This window comes from Papaver somniferum, chromosome 9, assembly GCF_003573695.1.
Source record: "Papaver somniferum cultivar HN1 chromosome 9, ASM357369v1, whole genome shotgun sequence".
In the NCBI taxonomy this organism is placed as follows: domain Eukaryota; kingdom Viridiplantae; phylum Streptophyta; class Magnoliopsida; order Ranunculales; family Papaveraceae; genus Papaver; species Papaver somniferum.
In genome coordinates this window covers 16,671,915-16,692,492 of record NC_039366.1, presented here as the reverse complement: position 1 = coordinate 16,692,492, position 20,578 = coordinate 16,671,915, and positions in this window count along the sequence as shown.

The following is a 20,578-nucleotide window of genomic DNA, read 5'->3' as shown; positions in this document are numbered from 1 at the left end:
AAGAGGGATGGACGTTGGAGCAAGGTATAATCCATTATGCCAAAACAAGTGGCACAATACGGCTCAAGTGACAGTTGCAAGTAAGTTACGAGCTTCACAAGCATGCCAACGATGAGTGATGAAGAGGAGCGGTTATAAAGAAGTTTATAAGCGTGGGAGAAGAGTTCTAACTGCTAGAGAACAGGTGTTGGACGATTGTCATGAGTTAAAGGAGAACTGGCCAGTTGGAAAAGTTGTTGGCGGTTACAGAACTTCTCTATGGGACAGATGGCTGTCCCATGCGTGTGTAATGGCTATGCACGGTTTGGGCAAGTAAATATGTTGTATAAATAGTACTAAGGAGGGTAAAATTTGTCAGGCTTGCATAGAGAACATATGTGAGAGTGAGGTTTGCATATGTGAGTGAGTATGAGAGTTTTTGTAAGACTAAGTCTTGGTTCAAGGATGAACAAGTCTGTGTAAGTCCCCAAGTGGGAAAGTCTTGTGTTTCTTCCCTTTGATGCAATAAAAAACAGTGATTGTGTCATGTTCTAGGTGTTCTTGGTTGGCTGATTATTGTTAGCAATGTATGGTAAAGATTGAATGTATTATGGGGTGCATTTGATGAGTTTAGAGAAGTGAAAGAAGGCTGTAAAGACTTCCGCTGATTGACCTGAAGTGTTAGATGTTTGTATTGGTACAAACTTATAAGGCTGAAGTGCAGTTGGGTGACGCTATTCACATAACCATTTGTACTGCCGAGTTACACTTTCACAGAAATTTGCAAAGGCATTTTGAATGTGTGACAGTACGGGTATCAGAGTTGTGTTCGGTACACAGTTCGAGTGTATTTGTTGGATAATACACTAGCAATTCTTTCTCTCTAAAACTATTTTCCTGTGAGCAAGTAAGTGACGCATTATTTTCAGAGTTTTTGCATTAGAAATGAGTTCTAATGGCATGATGATCGACGAAGAACTACCGGGTACGTTCGATCAGCTTGAGGAATATGGTGATATAACCATTGATTTAGTGCAGATGGCATTGATATCCCTCTCATTTCTGAAGATAAAGGCAGACTAGACATACTTGAAGGAAGAACATCAGATTGGTTTAAAGAATTTGAAGAAAGGGTAGGTGCAGTCGAGGACAAGGTGTCTGATGCAACCTTGTTGAATTGCGAAACCAATGCTGAAGTGACTGAATTGAAGGTGCAATTCAGTGACATAAAGACCATACTAACAATCCATGCGAAGAAAATGTCATAGGAAGTGGCAGGCATTCGCGGGTTAATCAGTAACGACATGATTTCCGGGCAAACGTGCGTGGAGAAAGCTCAAATCGAGTCTCCGAGCCAAGAGTTTATGCAAGTTCCATAAATGCTAGAGAAATTGAGAATTTCTTGTATGACTTTGAGGCATACTTTGAGGCTAATGGAACTGGGGAAGAACAAAAAGTAACTCTCACGGGCAATTACCTTGGTGGTGATGCAAAGGTTTGGTGGAGAACTATGCTGCAAGAAGATGAAGCTTCTGGTTATGCCAATCCTATGTCATGGAATGACATGAACGATGGAATGATGTTAGTTCTGGCCAAGCAATGGTGCTTGGGATGTAAGGGAAAGTTTACGTAGGCCTATGCTGAAAACTTCCTTGCATTGGTGCAAGAAGTACGTGGCATGAGTGAAGAAGATCAGATGTTCCAATTTCTGGATGGTGCAAGTTCAAGTGTGATTGCGGAACTTAAGAAGCGCAAAATCCAGAGTATCCATATGGCTATTCAAGCGGTAAGAGGACTTACTAGTTTCACAACGACTGAAGATGTGCAAAGCTGTGAAGGTGATGCCAAAAGGAAGGAAATATCTGTTGGCAGTAAGCGTAAGCATGAACCAAAGGAAGATGAATTATTCCCTTCAGCCAGGAAGTATAGGGGATGTTTCATTCGCAAAGGTTTGCATTTCGCAAGAAGCTGTCCACTCAAGGCGCAACTCAATGCATCAGTTGGGGATGACTATGAGGGTCATTCTAGCAAGGCTCGTGAAGCCCTAAGTGTAGGTTCAAGGAAGAAACCACGCAGTGAAGTTGTTGCGCACTTCGACAAGAGTAGAAACTAAGATATAAACAAGAAGGTGTGTTGCTGTCTCCTTTGGCAACACCTAGTGCACAAAATGTGGTATTTTCTGATCTTGTTTGGCATAGCTTAGTTTGAAAGTTGTTGTAAACTCTGTGTGTAGAGTTTGGTTGTACACACTTTTATTTGAGTCTTCAAGTTTGCACATACTTTGCTTTGGTGTAAGCAAGTTGCTTTGTTAATGAAGTTTTAGCTTTCCAAAAGTGATCAAGTGGATCAATCATGTAATGGTACATGGTCTTGTTATGTAAGAGCAGTAATGAATGAGGGTGTTTCCGTTTTATAAAGTCTTGCCTCTTTATTTACGATGTAAAGTTAGTTCATGGGAAGATGCTGCAAGTAGCATGCTAAGCCTAACGTATGCAATGACAAAAAAAGTTAAAAGCTAATAAGCAAAGTATAGGACAAGGGTCCTAGTTGATATAGAAGTGATGTTGCTGTTTGGGAGATTGCAAAATGGAACGACAGCAGATGGGCGGCGACAGTGCAAGCAATGCAGCAAATTAGGGATCTTTTTTATCAACAAGCATGAGTTGGGTAGAACTCATGGCATTAGAGAAAGACACACACACTTTCCAGGCAAGTAGCAATGCAGTTTAATGAAGTATTTGGAGATATATTGGCTTTGAAGGCATAACATATGGAAAGCTAAATGGTTAGCTAATGATATGTCCAAGAGATAGGTAGTCACAATTTTAAATGGTATGTGCAACTCAATAGTTTTGTTGCATGGAAGTTAAGCAAAGAAAACTCACCATTTTAGTACGGATATGCAAGATGGAATAAGTATAGAGATTATACTTGGTGGCCACATTCAGAGAAATGAGTTCTTGAATGATGTTTTGCATAATCAGAGTTTGGCGAGGCATGAAGTATTGAATGCGGGTGTCTAATGCAAAGAGAACCCCGATTACTTTGTGACGTGCTTAATGAGGATCGCGGAGAACAACAGTTCAACGACGAAGTAGCCTAACAAAATTGATTGAAAACAAGGCTGGACCGTTTATAAGTCCTTGTCACGTTGAGTGAGATGCAAAAGGCAAAGTTGGGAAGCGATGGAAATGATCATGGTGATCATATTAACAAGAATCATTATGTGCGCACACTTAGGCGTAAATGATTCAAGAAGAAATGCAAGATAAAGGGAGTTGGCTAAAGAATAATTTCAAGTTTGCATTTGGATATTGATGCATGATTTGAGTAGCAGCGTAAGCGTAGTGCACGACACCGAGAAGTGGCTCAAGTATATGAGATCAATGGAAAAGCAGTAAGCTAAGTGATGGCATTTGGTACTAGGCATAAGAGTTTTGGAAAGAATGTAGGCCAAACAAATTGCTGAATTCTGAGAGTGGCTCAGAAGTGTACAAGTCCGAAGAACAAGTATATCAGGTATACTTGGTTGCGTTCAACGAGGGCGTTGAACGGATTAGGTGGGGGAGGTCTATTACAGTACTGCAAGTGACGCACAATGATTACGCGTTACAAAGTTGCAGGCCAAGTCAGAGTCTTGCCGTAATGGTGCAATGTGAAGCTATAATAGCGCAACGCAAGCTATAATAGTGCAACACAAGCCATAATAGCGGGATTACTGTATAGGTTGGCAAGTGTCGAGAATGGCATAAACCCACAGGGCCAATGTAGTGCAAGTGCAACACTACATTGTAAATACATTTGTCTAAGTAATGAAGCTTATTTGACGACACAATAAAGCTTCATTGAGGAAAATCAAGACATGGCCAAAGTGACAGACGCAACATGCGATATTGGCATTGATGCATATCCATGGAATTGAGTTGGCCCAAACTCAAGGATGATGCAAGAAGAGTGGAATAGACTAAGAGTTAGTCTATACATTAGTTCAAGGCAGGTCCAAAGTCTGAACAGTGCAAACAAGTTGGCAATGCAAGAGTTGCATTTTTTTTGTCAAGCTAATTGGAGTAGTGAAGCATAAATGGCGCATGAGTAACTAGAGTAAGCTTAAGGAGCTGGACCCGATGTTTGAAGCTTAAGAATTGTCAGTGCATGAGTTTAGAATGATAATCATGCAGGGACAATAGGGTTGTACGTTGGCGCAACACAGAATCCATTATGCCAAAACAAGTGGCGCAATACGGCTCAAGTGACAGTTGCAAGTCAGTGACGAGCTTCACAAGCATGCCAACGATGCGTGATGAAGATGAGCGGTTATAAATAAGTTTATAAGCGTGGGAGAAGAGTTCTAACTGCTAGAGAACAGATGTTGGACGATTGGCATGAGTTAAAGGAGAACTGGCCAGTTGGCACAGTTGTTGGCGGTTACATAACTGCTCTATGGGACATATGGCTGTCCCATGCGTGTGTAACGGTTATGCACGGTTTGGACAAGTAAATCTGTTGTATAAATAGTCTTAAGGAGGGGAAAATTCGTCAGGCTTGCATAGAGAACATATGTGAGAGTTAGGTTTGCATATATGAGTGAGTAGGAGAGTTTTTGTAAGACTAAGGCTTGGTTCAAGGAGGAACAAGTCTGTGTAAGTCTCCAAGTGGGCAAGTTTTGTATATCTTCACTTTGGTGCAATAAAAAGAAGTGATTGTGTCATGTTCTAAGTGTTGTTGGCTGGATGATTGTTGTTATCTAAGTATGGAAAAGATTGAATGTATTATGGGGTGCATTTGATGAGTTTAGAGAAGTGAAAGAAGGCTGTAAAGACTTCCGCTGATTGACCTGAAGTGTTGGCTGTTTGTATTGGTACAAACTTATAAGGCTGAAGTGCAATTAGGTGAAGCTATGCACAGAACCATTTGTACTGCCGAGTTACACTTTCGAAGAAATTTGCAAAGGCATTTTGAAGGTGTGACACCTTGCACCTCGCCTCGCCTAATACAATCTATTTACTAGTATATGTTTTTGTTCTAGAAACCTAGTGAAGTCGGGTTATTGAGTCATGCCCCGCGACTGTCCAGCTAAAGTGTTGAATTGTATACACTAATTACTTTTCGTTTTTTTTTCTTTTTTGCCTCTTTTCTTCTGATATAATTTTTATGGGATCTCCAAAGTTTGTTCTAGAATGGGTACTCGATTCACCAACCTCAATTATAAGAGTCGGCCTCTTGGTCACTGAACTAGCCCCTATGATGGTTAGGTATTATTTTACCACTTATAAGTTGTAAACCATACAATAAAATAGTGTAGACCCGAATTCGATTTCCACGTTGTTTTGTATAAGTTCGGACTCAGTGGTAGGGGTGAGATTTTGGGGGTAAGAGCCCATGCCACTCGTTAATGAGTTGGGTGAGGATGTGATTTTTAAAATCCAACGGATTACGAATTGGGTCCGGGTGCAACTTTGAAATTCTACTGGACATCCAGGCCCATCCGTACATCTTTTATCAAACTTCTCACTTCTCGGTACAAATATGGAGTCAATATGTTTGTTTTTTCGCCAAATTAAGTATTCCTTTCATGCCATACTCTGATGAGCTTACAAGATACAAGACCAGTATAAGTATAGGTGGACATACTTGATCCCAAAATACACCAAAAAATTCCTACTTCAAAGGGTCGGGTTTTCTTCCTCTTCAAATTTCGAGTAACTTCGAATCATTACACTTAAATCCAACTTTAAACCATTAAATAATGTAGTCATATATCTAAAACCATCCATAAACCTGTAACCTAGCTTTATTTCTCCATTATAAACTTTATTTGTAAAACAAATCACTTGGATTATCTGCATCTAATCTGTCCATCGGTGCATCCAGTGGATACAAATTCGTTGGATACTAGATTAGATGCGGATGCCAAACTTGAAATTCATAATGAATTGGATTGAGGCGAAAACCTTTTCATACCGGCCCATGCTCGGAATAGTGGCACCAAATTAAGGGTTTTAAAACCTCTTCTCAAGACCATCATGTACGTAGTTTCCAGCTACAGTTCTCACTAGTCATGGGTAGAAATGTAATCGACAATCATCGACAAACAAAACAAACTAATGAAATCCCGAATTACTAGTAATTCGAAAAGGTCCCTCTTGGATAATGGTTAAACTCCCATGAAAGGTTTTCCCTTTCCATTCGTTGTTATATCACATCAAGAGTATCTCACAGTAAATGAGAGTACTACAGTTTAATGAGAGTATCATAAGAATAAATCTAAGTAAGGAAACAACATAATATCTAATCTATTATACCCCCTTAGTCGGAGCAGGAGAAGAGAAGACGCTCAGACTAGCATGGAAACGAGTAAATAGTTGTCGTGGAAGGCCCTTGGTAAAAGTATCAGCATATTGATTTTCCGAGGGGATGTGCAGTACATGAATATCACCAATACGAACGCGATCACGAACAAAATGTATATCAATCTCCACATGTTTGGTGCGTTGATGTTGAATAGGATCACCAGACATATAGACTGCACTGACGTTATCACAATATACAATAGTGGAACGGCGTAGAGGTAGATGAAGCTCAAGAAGTAAGTTGCGAAGCCAAGTAGTCTCTGCAACTGCCTTGGCCACTCCCCGATATTCAGCTTCAGCACTTGAGTGAGAGACAGTTTCCTGACGCTTAGAAGACCAGGAAACTAGGTTGTCACCTAAAAAGATGCAGTAGCCGGAAGTAGATCGACGTGAATCCGGACACCCCGCCCAATCAGCGTCAGAATAGGCAGTTAATCCAGTGAGTGTAGTAGCAGACATGAACAAGCCATGATTAAGAGTACCCTGAAGATAACGAAGGATCCGCTTAAGTTCCTGCATGTTAGGCTCCCTAGGATCATGCATAAACAAACATACCTGTTGAACTACATAAGAAATATCCGGTCTAGTGAAGGTGAGATACTGAAGAGCCCCAACCAGGCTTCGGTATAAAGTAGGATCCTCGGTTACAGGACCAGATGCTGCACTGAGTTTCGAATTGGTATCAACTGGTGTAGCCACAAGATTACAATTTGGCATGGATGCACGTGCAATGATGTCATGCGCGTAAACTGACTGAGACAAGTAGAGGCCTTAAGATGAGCGGTTAACAAAAATATCCAAAAAATGATGCAGCGGGCCAAGATCAGTCATGGAAAACTCTCGTTTCATCAATGTAATAAATTTTCCAAGAAGATGATCAGTATTTGCTGTTAAAATGATGTCATCAACATATAAAAGTAAGTACGCCATCTAGGATCTGGATTAGTAGACGAAGAGAGAGGGATCACATACACTAACCCGAAAACCACAATTGGTAATAAACTTGGAAAATCGCTGAAACCATGCACGAGGTGCCTGCTTTAGACCATAAAGCGAACGACGAAGTCTACATACATAATCAGGGTGTTATGGATTAACAAAACCCGGAGGCTGATGCATATAAACTGTCTCAGTCAAATCCCCGTGGAAAAAGACATTCTTGACATCTAGCTGATGTGTAGGCCAAGAACGTGAAGCAGCAATAGTAAGCACAGTACGGATAGTCGCTGGTTTGACAACCGGACTAAACATTTCAAAACAATCAACTCCAACTTGTTCGGATTTACCATTTGCAACTAGGCGTGCCTTGTGACGCTGTAAGGAACCGTCGGCATGAAATTTGTGGCGAAAAAGCCACATGGAACGAATAACATGCATCTCGTGGCCGTGAAACTAGTTCCTAAGTATTAGTTTTCAACATGGCAGTGTATTCATCTAGCTTGGCTGCATTCCAGTTAGGGTCCCTAAAAGCATATAGGTGGGAGCGAGGCAACTGAGAGATCTTATATTTTGATTGGACATGAAGATTGAGTTTATGATTGGGGAAAAAAATGCCTCGGGAGGCCCGAGTGAACGGATGAGAAGGAGGAGTGACAGGTTGAGCCGTAACAGTGGGAGTATGTATAGGAGTAGGAATTGGAGATCGGACCGGGGGAGGCATACATAAAGGAGACTGTAGGCTGTTCAGTCAAATTAGTAGGAGCCGGACTAGTAGAGGTGGTAGCGGCAGAAGTGGGGGGAATTGTAGGTCTGCGCATGTGGGGTGGAGTATAAGGAATAGGGGAACTGAGGACAACAGATGAAGGGGATGAGGGAGCTGCTGACGGGTATGCAAGTTTATCAGCAAAAGAGTGGTGGATTGATAGGTTTTCGGGATTGCCTACATATAAAATCGCAAACGCACGGTGTCTACAATGTAGACAGAGGCAAGTACGGGTCGTTTCCACGAGGAGCGGTGGAAATACCGTAATCAATATCTCTAATGGACTAACAAATAAAGATGTTTTTGGATTTTTGAAAGAACAATAACAGAAAAATAAACTAAAGTAACAAAATGAATTCAATGGAAGAATAGATAACCAGGGTTTATAGTATCCACCGCTATTTCTATTCAATTACTGAAATGAAACATAATTCATGAATATTTATTTATCGTTCGCTCTATCGACATCACCTATTATATGTATTAGAGTCGCAAATATCACTGGTATACCCTAAGCATGGCACATCAAAAGACTAAATCCAAGCATGAACCATCAAATTGCATCAGCGAGAAAATTATACGGAACTAAAATATTGATTCACAACTATTATATGGCTCTTCTAAGCATAACCCATCAAAGATATTAACCCAAGCATGGAATTATCAAATAACGAGACAAAAATAAATTATGAACCCAACAATTACGCACAAAGGTTATTGTATACAAAACCGGCGAAGCAACAACTCGTATTTCGACTAATCAATAAATAATATCAAGAATTAATCTAATCAAATCATAATAATCTTTGCTCAATTTTATTCAATTCAAAATAGCCTAAAACTCCATGTGATTTCAACATAAACCCTAATTACGAAAATTCTAGCAATACATGGCTTTCTTAAAAGCCATAAAAAAATATTAAAATGAATCACTCGCAAATCGAAAATGGAAGTGAAAACAAAACCCTTGTCTTCTTCAAGGATCTGTAGCTGCAGTCGTCGTCGCCTCCGTCCGCCTCTTCCTTTGTGTCTTTTTTTCCGGCTCTCTGGCCGATGGCCCCCCTCTTTTTCTTTTTCAGTCTCTGTTCATATATCTTCACTAGATGCCGTTGCGCAAAAGTATAAACCTAGCACAATAGTTAGGCCCAGTCCAACCCAAACATTTCCAAATCCTGGCTCCACTTAAAACTCGACTAACCATAGCATCAAAATCCAACTAGTCACCGACTGCGTACCATTACCGACGCCATCACCTCCGATTGCATCCAATCTTCAGTACTACCCTCATCACACGACGACAGCTAGCACTTCCTTATAGTAAAAGTTCATCTCCACTGACTGCAACAACTACCGATTTCATCCAAAGCTTTCTAACTGACTTCCAGCGCCGAGAATCACCAGCACTCCTTCTTTTTCTGTCCTTCTTCCATCTACCCTTCATCACCATCAGCCACAACAAATCAGTGGCTTGTGGAAGCAATAGTACTGGCACCGAACACAACCAGTTCCTCTTTCTCATTGTTCATTGCTGTTGTACACTAACGCTGCCCGCAATCGCTCATCGAGCACAATCGACTCTTACACTGCCTACAACCATTCTTTTAGAACTTTCCTCCACCGATTGAATACACAGCCCCACATAGAAATCACCATTGCACCTCCATTTTTCATTGTTGTTGCAGTGAACATCATCATCATTCACTGCCTTTCTTCTCCTTCTCGAGCTCTTCACTGTTGTTGCTTCTTCTTAATCAGCTGAACCATTATAATCTTCATGATCTCAAGAACTCAGATAAAACCCCAAATCAATTGTTTGTTGCTGTCGAACCAAACCCAGTACTGCCAGTCTTTCCCGAGATACTACCTCAGTTCGGACCAAACCAACAACCACCACCAGTTTGAGAACATAACTCCATCATTGCGATTCATTACTGCAGCCAACTGATTTTCTTGAGCACTTAACAATCTGAGAACCCTGACTTATACCCATAACTGCACCTTAATCCCTATCGTACAACCATCAAATCCACGGCAAACCAGCACCCATTGTAGACGCAACTTAGTTGCTGACCTTGTGCGCACCTTCTTGTTAACCAGAAGCAACAGATCTTTCCATTCCCATCAGTTCTTCTTATTTCAGGCAGCGGCAACACCTTCCTTCCTATTTCTTCTTTCAGCAATTCTGCGAGCAACAGCAGCCCAGTTTCAGTGCATCCAGAGGCAGCCTTAAGATGGTTATATGAGGCTCTTCTTATATCAGATCCCATTGATGTTTCCTCAAGACCTAATGCTTATGAATTTGCGGGAAGAGCTCGAACTCCAACTGTGGAGAGATAACAACAACCGCAAGTAACACATTGTTGTAGTTAAACAACGTCTTCATTCTCTCCGTCTCGGTTTCTCTTCACCACTGCCTGCAATAATAGTTCAGCCACAACTGACTGCAACTTCCCTTTACCGGCTACAACACTAACTTTCAATCACCTGAACTTCTATAATCCTTCTCCAACTGATTGCAAACAGTTCAGCCAACTAACACGAATCTCAGATTTGATGAATATTCTTGAACCTCGTTGCATACCCAAGTTGGTTGATCTGCTGGCCATGCATTCACCCTCTCTAGAACTCCCATTAACGCCAATTTCAATCGATGCCGAAACGCCCAACTCGAGACCACCTAGCTCTTCTTTTGGTAACAGCAGATGAAATCCATCTTCTCGGCTTCTTCCTCTTTGCACCTGATGCTTCTGACTTCGAGAAATAGCTTGAACTACATCTGTTGCTAACATCACTCGAACACCATATCGTCTCAGCCAACATGCATCTCTGTCAGTAAAATGGTTGAGTTGTGCGGAAACATTATAACTAGACAGCCCACAAGCGCATCAGCTGAACTCTGACTTTGGTGCAGATATATGCGGCAAGGGAAATTAAGGGAAGACCCAAAAAAAAAATATTCTCATTCTCGGGTCCACAATTAATTTTAGGTACCGTGACACCCATAATTATATGAAATTATTAAAAATGTATGCATGCATCCGCATGACGGATTATGCATCCGCATGACGGGTATAATTGGCAACGCAACTTGGATATAACATATCTAAAAATCCGCGTCTTGGAATTTTACAAATTTTATATTGTTGGAAATCTTTTTAAGAGAGCTACGTAACGAGTACAAACAACAATATTAAATTTTTGTTTTTCACGAAAAAATTGAAGGTGATCATCATTTTAGACAAAATTTCGAAAACTGACTACATAACCATTATGCAGCCACCAAAAAAGATGCATAACACATTTTGCAGACGCATAACGAATTATTAACCATTTTCTCGACTGCATGACAAATTATGCATCTGCATAACAAAGTTATGCATCTATAACAAGTTATGTAGCCGTTGTTTTGGTTGATTTTAGTGCGTACATAAAAAAATTGATGCATAATGCATTATGCAAACATATTTTCGGATGCATAACAGGTTATGCATCTATTTTCTCGATGCATAAAAGATTGTGCAACAAATTTCTCGATGCCTAATGCATTATGCAGCCATATTTTCGGATGCATAACAGGTTATGCATCAATTTTCACGACTGCATAACATGTTATGCAGATATTATTGTAGATGCATGACAAGTTGTGCAGTCTTTGTTTTTGTTGGTTTCAATAGTGACGAAAAATTTGATGCATAACGTGCTATGCAACCGTTTTCTGGACTGCATAACAAGTTATGCAACAAATTTTGTAGATGCATAACAGGTTATGCATCCATTTTCGTAGTCGCATAACAACTTAAAACAACACCCAACAGAATAAAAACCAAATCTAATCTTGACATGTTATGCAGTCATAACAACGCGTCATGCATAACTAGCCACCAACTTCACAGCTTCCCATCTATATCTCGAAAAAAATCAGACTCTTCAATCTCGGACAACAAGCACACCCTCATATCCATTGTTTCAGACGTAGAATAAAACATCATTGATTCAAGTCAAATCCTAGCAGCAAACCAAGCTGTCGTTGATAATGCATCTTCTTTCAAAACCTGATGTGTTAAACCCTGTAATGTCGCACCATAAACCGCCTCCAACAATCCTAGTTCGATACAAACACTAAACACCACCAATCTGTATCCATTCATCTCATAAAACTGACGGAAGCTACACTCTTTCTTAGCTATTTTCAAGGACCCAAACTCTATCCGAAGCTGAAACAAATTGGTACCCAAGTTAGCTCACCCTACTGGCTTCTAATTAACGCCACATCCGCTGCAAACAACCCTTGTACTCATCCCACAAACACACATCAAACTAGCAAGGAAACGGTGCGGTCAAGCAGCTGCAGCTGGTTATGTTCTTGTTGTTTAGCCTTGACCAAATCTTTCACAGCACTAACCAAATTTGCGAATCACTCTGCACCCTTTTCTTCCTTCTTTTCTCGCTGCCAGAACTGTACCAAACCCTCACCATAGACAACATGTATCCTTCGATATCTTGCTGGTTTCAAACCCACGACAACAGCACACAACACCCACACAAACATCTGCAGCAGCATTTGTTTCTTCTCCTCTTCTTACACGACCCAGATAATCAACAATGCCCATAGCAGCAACCATTGTAACAGCTGCGAACTAGGTGGTAATAAGATGGTGGTTCAGCTTTTCTGTCGAACAGTTGATATACGCTACCTGATGGTGTTGTTGTATGTTGAGAAACCATCTCCTTCAGCTCTCCAATTCCTGCAATTTCACATTCAACACAGCCCAATAACTCCACTTCTTCAAGGAATTATAAACTAGACTCATTCATCATCATTTACTGTCACAATCAACCACAGCAACAACATCTCTTGGACAGAGAAAAGAGGGGATGTAAGAAATTCTTCTTTCCTGGCTCTCTTGAGTTAAAATACAACCCAAAGTTCTACATCATCTCGAGCTCCCGATTCTTCGAACACAACCACCAAAACCCATTTAATCAATCAGTCCCAGATCCCCTTTTCTTTATTGATTTTAGTTTTGCAACTTCACCAAATTCCTTATCTGATCTTCTAAAACTTCATTCATAATCAATTACATCAACAGATCAGACCCTAACTTCTTCCTCTCAAACATTACCTCAACTGTAGATGATTCAAATCACAAACGAACCCTTGAATACACCCAATCCAGTTGACAAACGGACCCAACTTGGTTGCTGCAATTTCTAATCTCAATCGAGATTTTGGACTCCGTCGATAGATAGGAAAGAAAGCTGTAGGGAGATACGAATCTGAGAAGAAGAAGAAGAAAAAAAAAAGACCGAAACATAATTTTCAAAAATTATGGGTTTGAGAATAATTTTCTTCCAGAAAATGGGTGCGCGCCTGTGTTTTTCTGAGCGTGGGTTTCATAGTAGAAAAGTCTGGGAGAATGGGTCTCCCTGTAGTTTTCACATTCGGCAACGGCACAAACGCCATTTTTCTTCTCTTCAGCCACAAATTTTAATAGTGATCGGGTTTGCTAGTACTTTCAACCAAAACACTAAAATAGTGTTGTTAGCCAAGATATCGAGTCCTAGCTAATATAAATATGGGTGCAAAATGTAGCTGCTTATCATGGATAAGAGGGGGAGAGGGTTCTGAATCTGTAGGACCGGTGGGAGTAGAGGTTGCGAATGGGAAAACTGTTTCGTCGAAGGTTACATGACGAGAGATGATGATTTTATGAGTAGTGAGATCGAGACAATGATAGCCACGATGATTGATAGGAAAAACAAGAAAGAAACATTTAGTAGAACAAGGAGCAAGTTTTTGAGGTACAGTGGAGGAAAGGTTAGGATAGTAAAGACAGCCAAAAATTCGAAGATGATCATATGTAGGCTGGCGACTATAGAGATCAAAAACAGGAGAGTGAAAATGTAAAAATTTTGGTGGGAAGAATATTATGAAGATAAACGGCCATGTTAAAAGAGTCAGCCCAATATTTGGAGGGAATTGAGGCGTGAGACATAAGAGTACGAGTAATGTCGTTGACTCGACGAATCATACGCTCATCCTTGCCATTCTGGGAGGAGGTTTGTGGGCAAGAGAAATGGAAAACAAAGTCATTTGTATGAGCAAAATTATAAAAAGAAGAGTTATCAAATTAACGACCTAAGTCACATTGAAAACTTTTAAAGGATAAACCCATAGATAATTAGTGAAATCGTCCAATAAAATGAGGTAATATCGGAAACCTGTTTCAACATGTGATGGACAGGTCCATAAGTCACTATGAATAATATCAAAGGGGGCAAAAGTATTGGAATGGGACTCAAAAAATGGTAATCTAACATGTTTACTAACTTGACAAGAATGACACAGTTGAGAACATGAATTTTTATTACACGAAATAAAACTTTTGGTGCGTAAGACATCTAATATAGCTTTGTCAGGGTGACCAAGCCGGTTATGCCAAACATCTGGCGAACAAACAGCAAGAGAGATAGTTGAGGCAGGGGCGGAGTAGGAGTAGATACGATGGAATTGGTGATATGATAGATCTCTCCATAACTGTCACATTGTAGAATAGTCTTCTTCGAAATCATATCCTTCACAGAGAAACCAGGTGGGTCAAACTCAACAGACACATGATTATCAGTAGTAAACTTGCGGAAAGACACTAAGTTTTTGATAATGTCAGGGACAACAAGGTTATCTTTGAGCTGAAGAAGACGAGAAGGAAGATGTATGAACTTGGTACCACTAGTCGTAACTGGAATACTATTTCCATTGGAAACTAGAATAAAACGAACATTGCTAGAGTTGAAAACGTTATGTAGTGTACCTGAATTTGCAGTGAGGTGTGAAGTAGCACCGATGTCCATGTAGAAATCATCGTCAGGAGGATGAAGACTCATGGAGCTATATGCCTCTGCAATATCATCGGGTTGGAGAACTTCAGTGGTTGGAGTGAAGTAAGCTTGGCCACGACCCAATCCAGGTGATCGTGCGCGTTGCGAGCGCTGTTAGTGTGGTTGTGGTCGACGGGGTTTCCAAGAAGGGTCTGTAGGGCCTCTCCACTCATTTAAAATTGGTTTCCTTACTTAGCTTAATAGATTAGATATTATGTTGTTTCCTTAATAGATTAGATATTATGTTGTTTCCTTAATTAGCTTTATTCTTGTGATACTCTCAGTAAACTGTAGTATTCTCATTTACTGTGAGATACTCTTGATGTGATATAATAACGAATGGAAAGGAAAAACCTCTCATGGGAGTTTAAAGAAAAAAAGGTACTTGCAGGGAGGTACATGCCAGTATGGTGACCAGAGAGGCTGGTAGATGGGTTGACGTGCATAGCCTGGAGGTGGTTGGGCCGCTGTGTGATGCATGCTGGGAGTTGGCATAAAAGAGGTGGTTGGGCCGCTGGACCAAGGGTCGAATCATTGTCGTTGGAGGGTGGACGAGGGACACGTCTGTTGCTGTTGGTGCGGTTTTGCCGCTGGTTCTTGTGATGCATAGGGGAGGCAGCGGCAGCAGCCAGTGCCATTGGTGTAGAAGCTAGGGTTTGCTGAGAACGCCTTATTTCTTCCGTTCTTAGTTGAGATATAGCAGAATCAAAACTAGGCATAGACTGTTGAACGAAAGAGGCAACAGTGTTGTATTTCTCCAGAAGGCCATTGACAAGTTGAATAACCAATCGCTTGTCATTCATCGGGAAATCGAGATCACTTAATCAATCGGAGAATGACTTAAGTTTATCACAGTAATCATCAACACCATTACATTCAGTGAATTTAAGGTTAACAAACTTACTTTCAAGTGTTGTTGCGCGACTTCCTTTGTTGTCTTGAAATAACTTCTTAAGGTGACCCCAGATTTCTTTAGCAGTTTTGCCTGATTTGAGAAACAGTGAGCATCAAGTCTTTGGCCATGGTAGAGAACATCCATTGGCGGAAGATAGCGTCTAGCTGTTTCACGGTAGCGGCATCAAGATCTGTTGGGGTTGTTGAACCGCCAATAAGAAAAACCAGATGTGTGAGCTTGGAGATGGAGTTCGAAAAGAAAAAACCATGAAGAATATTCATCCTGTTTGATGTCCAGGACAATGGGAATGAGGGTTTTGATGTTTGTGACAACAAAGGCTGGATGCAACGATTTCTTTTCACCGACCATTTGATTTTGTGTAGGAGAAGAAGAGGGATTGATGGATCGAGTTAGGCTGATACCATCTTGGATAATGGTTAAACTCCCATGAAAGGTTTTCCCTTTCTATTCATTATTATATCACATCAAGAGTATCTCACAGTAAACAAGAACACTACAGTTTAATGAGAGTATCACAAGAATAAAGCTAAGTAAGGAAACAACATAATATCTAATCTATTAGTCCCCAAACATCATAATGAACCAAGGGAAATGGAACTACTCTTATGTTAAAACTATTTGGATAAGTCGTATGATGATTTTTTGCGAATATGCAAGTTTCAAAATTAAAAATCAAAAAGGGGGAGTTATAAACAGTTGATATTACATAAACAACCTAGTATACTAAAGAGAAAAAAGAACAACTAGCAACTAGGTCGTCCAGAGACACCACTGTCCAGCTAAAGTGTTGAACTGTTCATCGGTACTGTATTCTCATTTATAAACCTGACTGGAATGTGTAAGTTAGGACTTGGTGGCACTAAATTAAAGGTTCTAGCCTTCTAGGAACCTCTCCTCAAGACCATTGAGTACGTAATTTCTAGCTACAGTCTTTAATCTCAAGAAACGGCCACCTGGATATGAAAATCCCTCTTTTAAGTATATATCCTCTCAGGATTTCAACGAACGGAGTCGGAAGGAAAAGAGAACAGATCCTATTAATGTCATCAAGTAAAAAGTAAGTAAATTGAGTTCCAGCATACCAGAGAAAAGACATATAACTCCAGACAGTAGTTTCTCCTACCCACTCTTTGCCATTACTAAAGCTCCCATATGACGAACGGAAGAACTCATATGACAAGCAACCCACTGCACTCGTTGATTTATCTTTAATTTTTCCAACATACCTTGAATGCCGTACAAAGAGATCCTCAGCACCGACTAACTTAGATGACAGAAGCCTTTGAGCTTTCTGACGAAGAACTCATAAGTGCTCATACAAGCAACTCCTTTTCAATCATTGGATTAACATGATTGCATAACAGTATAAATTTCCTAATAAAAATCAGGCAACCGATGCATTGGTTCTAGATAAACTTATAACCATGATAAAAGTATAAAAGATATTACTCCATGAAATATATTTTTCACCTTATATGTCATCTCCAAATTAACGAAGCAATCATAGAGAAAAACATTAAAGATACGCAAGAAGTAAAGTGAAATCAAGTAATCTACAAACCGCCACGGACATACTAATCTCAGCATTTCCTTTCAGTTCTGTAGAAGGTCTTGGTAATTCAACTGACGTTCGAATACCTTCATTAGTCCAGGAACTTCCTGCTCATATTCTTTTACAAATTTCTCCAAAAAAGACTCATCTGGCAAGGTAGCAAGTGTACTTAGAGAAATGTTTTCTATAATCAAACCCCTTGAGACTAAAACCTTGATAACAGAAAACCTTGGGATAATCCTATCTTGCAAGCTACAGCAAAAAACTACTGGGTTTTCAGCAACAATCGATGAATCATAATCCATTTCATTCACAAGGAAATTCATAACCTCGATAATCTTACTCTCAGCCGCCTTCATACATCTAGGATTCTTCCTGATTGCTGATCGAATTTGTTCCTCAGACCAACCACATCTCCGCTTGTAAACATCCATTTTTTTCCTCCAGGTGGCTTCGCTCACCATTGTCAACATATGCACAGCTTCCAGAAATGTGGTCTCTAAATGATTAAAACCCATTTCTTTAACCTTTTCTAGGATCTCTACAAATCTGTTGGACGTATATGCTTTTGGGCGCATGCTTAGATGGTTGGTAATATTAGTTTCAGGAACACCTTCGTTTCTCAAAAGCTCTACATTGACCATCACTCTATCAACTCGATCAGCACTGATAATCCAAGCATTTCGTTTAATCATTTTAACTACGTTTTCGTCAGACTGGACAATACTCCTAAGTCTATCAAAGGAAGGAATGATTTCTCTATTTAAGCTTCGTGCCAGCATTCGTGGGAAACTTGAGATGAAGTTGGCAAGGTCAATTTCAGAAAGCCCTTTTGATTTGAAGAAATCAAATTTCGGTTTAAGGGTTTCATTAGGATTGGACTGGAGTAAGGATGGATGCTTATTGATGAGTTTGGAAATGTGAAGTTCGGTGAATCCATATGCTCTTAGACAAACCAAGACTGAATCGGGATTAGAAGTGTTTTTGAAACTGAGTTTTTCCGAAGCAGTGATTGCTTCATTTTGTGACAATCCACACGACTTAATCAAATAAGAAACCACAATGAATTCGAAGAAGAAGAAGAAAGATTACCATGAATAGCAGCAGCGGTAGAGAATGAAGAGAAACTAGAAGTAACCCTAGAATTTCTAGTACAACATTTTGAATTTGTGTTGTAAAGAGAAAATACTTAGCTGCTGATGATGATGATGAAGGTTCTGTACGGATGATCTGCCTTTTCAGAGTTGCTCCTACTTTACACAATGATCGAAACATACCGCTTTTCAGAGTTACTCCTGCGAGACTGAGTTTCAGAGGGAAGTATGAATACCTAAAAATCTTGTAAAACCCTAGAATTTCCAGCATCTGCAAATCAAGAGGCCCTTTTCGTAGAAACCCAAACTTCTTTGGATATGTCGTGGGTCTTTGTATATGTCTCTACATGTGGAAATTGCAATCCTAAGCAGAGACCTTGATGCGATCAGGTGAAGTTATAAGGCCGGTTCCTATGGCAAATGGCTAACCCACCTATTTGCCATGCCAGCTGGCCTGGCAAACTTCACGCGCCACTGTGGAAAATGAATAACCCATCGAGTTTCCACCTACCGGTCGAGACTCCACCGCTGGAGGTTTCTTAGCGACCGCCAGGTGTAGACTGCACCGCTGGAGGTTTCTTAGCGACCGCCAGGTGTAATCTCGACCGTTCACGTCTTCACGGTCGGTGCTCTACCACCTATAAATACCCTATTCCCATCATTTTCCATTCACAAAACTAAAATTCTTTCTTCCCTTCTCTAGAGAGCAAAGCACAGCGATTTTTAAAAATTGAGTTCTAAGAAAGAAAGACAAAGGAAAAGAAACAGGAAGGAAAAAGGAAAATCTGTTGCAGATAGTGATATCGTATGGGTTCAGGATAAAGAGTACGAGTTCTCTAATGTCAGGAAATTAGTTGGATCTGGTGCAACATCTACGCATTTATCTAACCATCCCGAGCGAGTTTTGTTACCTAAATTAAGTGGTGGGTGGTCTGAGCTAAGTGAAATTTATGAGTTACTCCCAGAGCCTGTTCAAGCATCCTTGAGAAGAGTATCAGACCGAGTTGAACAAGTTTGCGCATTTTACCAATCAATTCCGCAATTTTCACTTGAGTCAGATGCAGGCTTTGAGGGATGAATTGAGTTATGAATTGCCTAACACTCCGTTAGGGTCAAGTTCTCAAATTCCCGATGACAGCAATACAAGAGGCCGTGCAAGTGGAAGTCGTGCAAGTGGTAGAAGTCGTCATGACACTCCGATGGAAGAGACTACGGTGGAACAGACTCAGATACCACCAACAGCAGCAAACTTGGAAACGGATTTCCAATCTCCTCTTGGTTACATTCCTCAAGGTCTTGTACTTACTCCTGGTGCACACATGTCAATTTGGATGCATTTAGGCAGTCCGTGATTTATACCCCAACAAGTTCATTATTTCACCGATTTCAAGCACCTGCAATGCCTTCGGTGCCATTTCAAGATTATGACTCACCTGATGCTACTCAACCACCATCTCAGAGTCCAAATAATGAGTTTTCACAAGATCCAACAGGCTTAGGGGATTATGTATTTGGTGGTAAAGAATTTGATGCTAACGAGTTTCGAACTCAGGTCACTGGTATCATCACCCAATGACTTTACCATTGTACTACAGTTGTTTTTGAGAGTTTGTGAGTTTTTGTTAGTTGTTTTTCGTGGTTTGTTTAAATCGTTAATGTAATTGCACTTTTGTTTAATAAATAATAATCTTCATTTAAAGTTTTCTACATAAGTTATAATTAAGAACTTAGAATTGATAAGCTAGATTAAATTGGGGCAACACTTTTAAGATTTCATAGCAACTTGCATATCGGAACTTCTCTCTGTTGTCACGCAACCACTTTGCAGGACATCTTTGATCAATCTCCAGCAGGGTGTCACCACTTCTTATGTTTCGAGCCTCTTCCCTTATCAATATACTTGTTAACATTCTTGGAAATTATGGAGAACCGAGAACCCAACACCAATGAATTCCGATTGTAGAGGTTCGTTGTTTCTTCTTCAAATTTCATTAAAACGCGTTCCCAAAACGGAATTAGCCGTAATGCGCTATCAACGATTGGATGATTGGTGTAGAAAACATAATTCCTGCCGATGCATTTATCTTCGAACGTGCTAAAATTGAG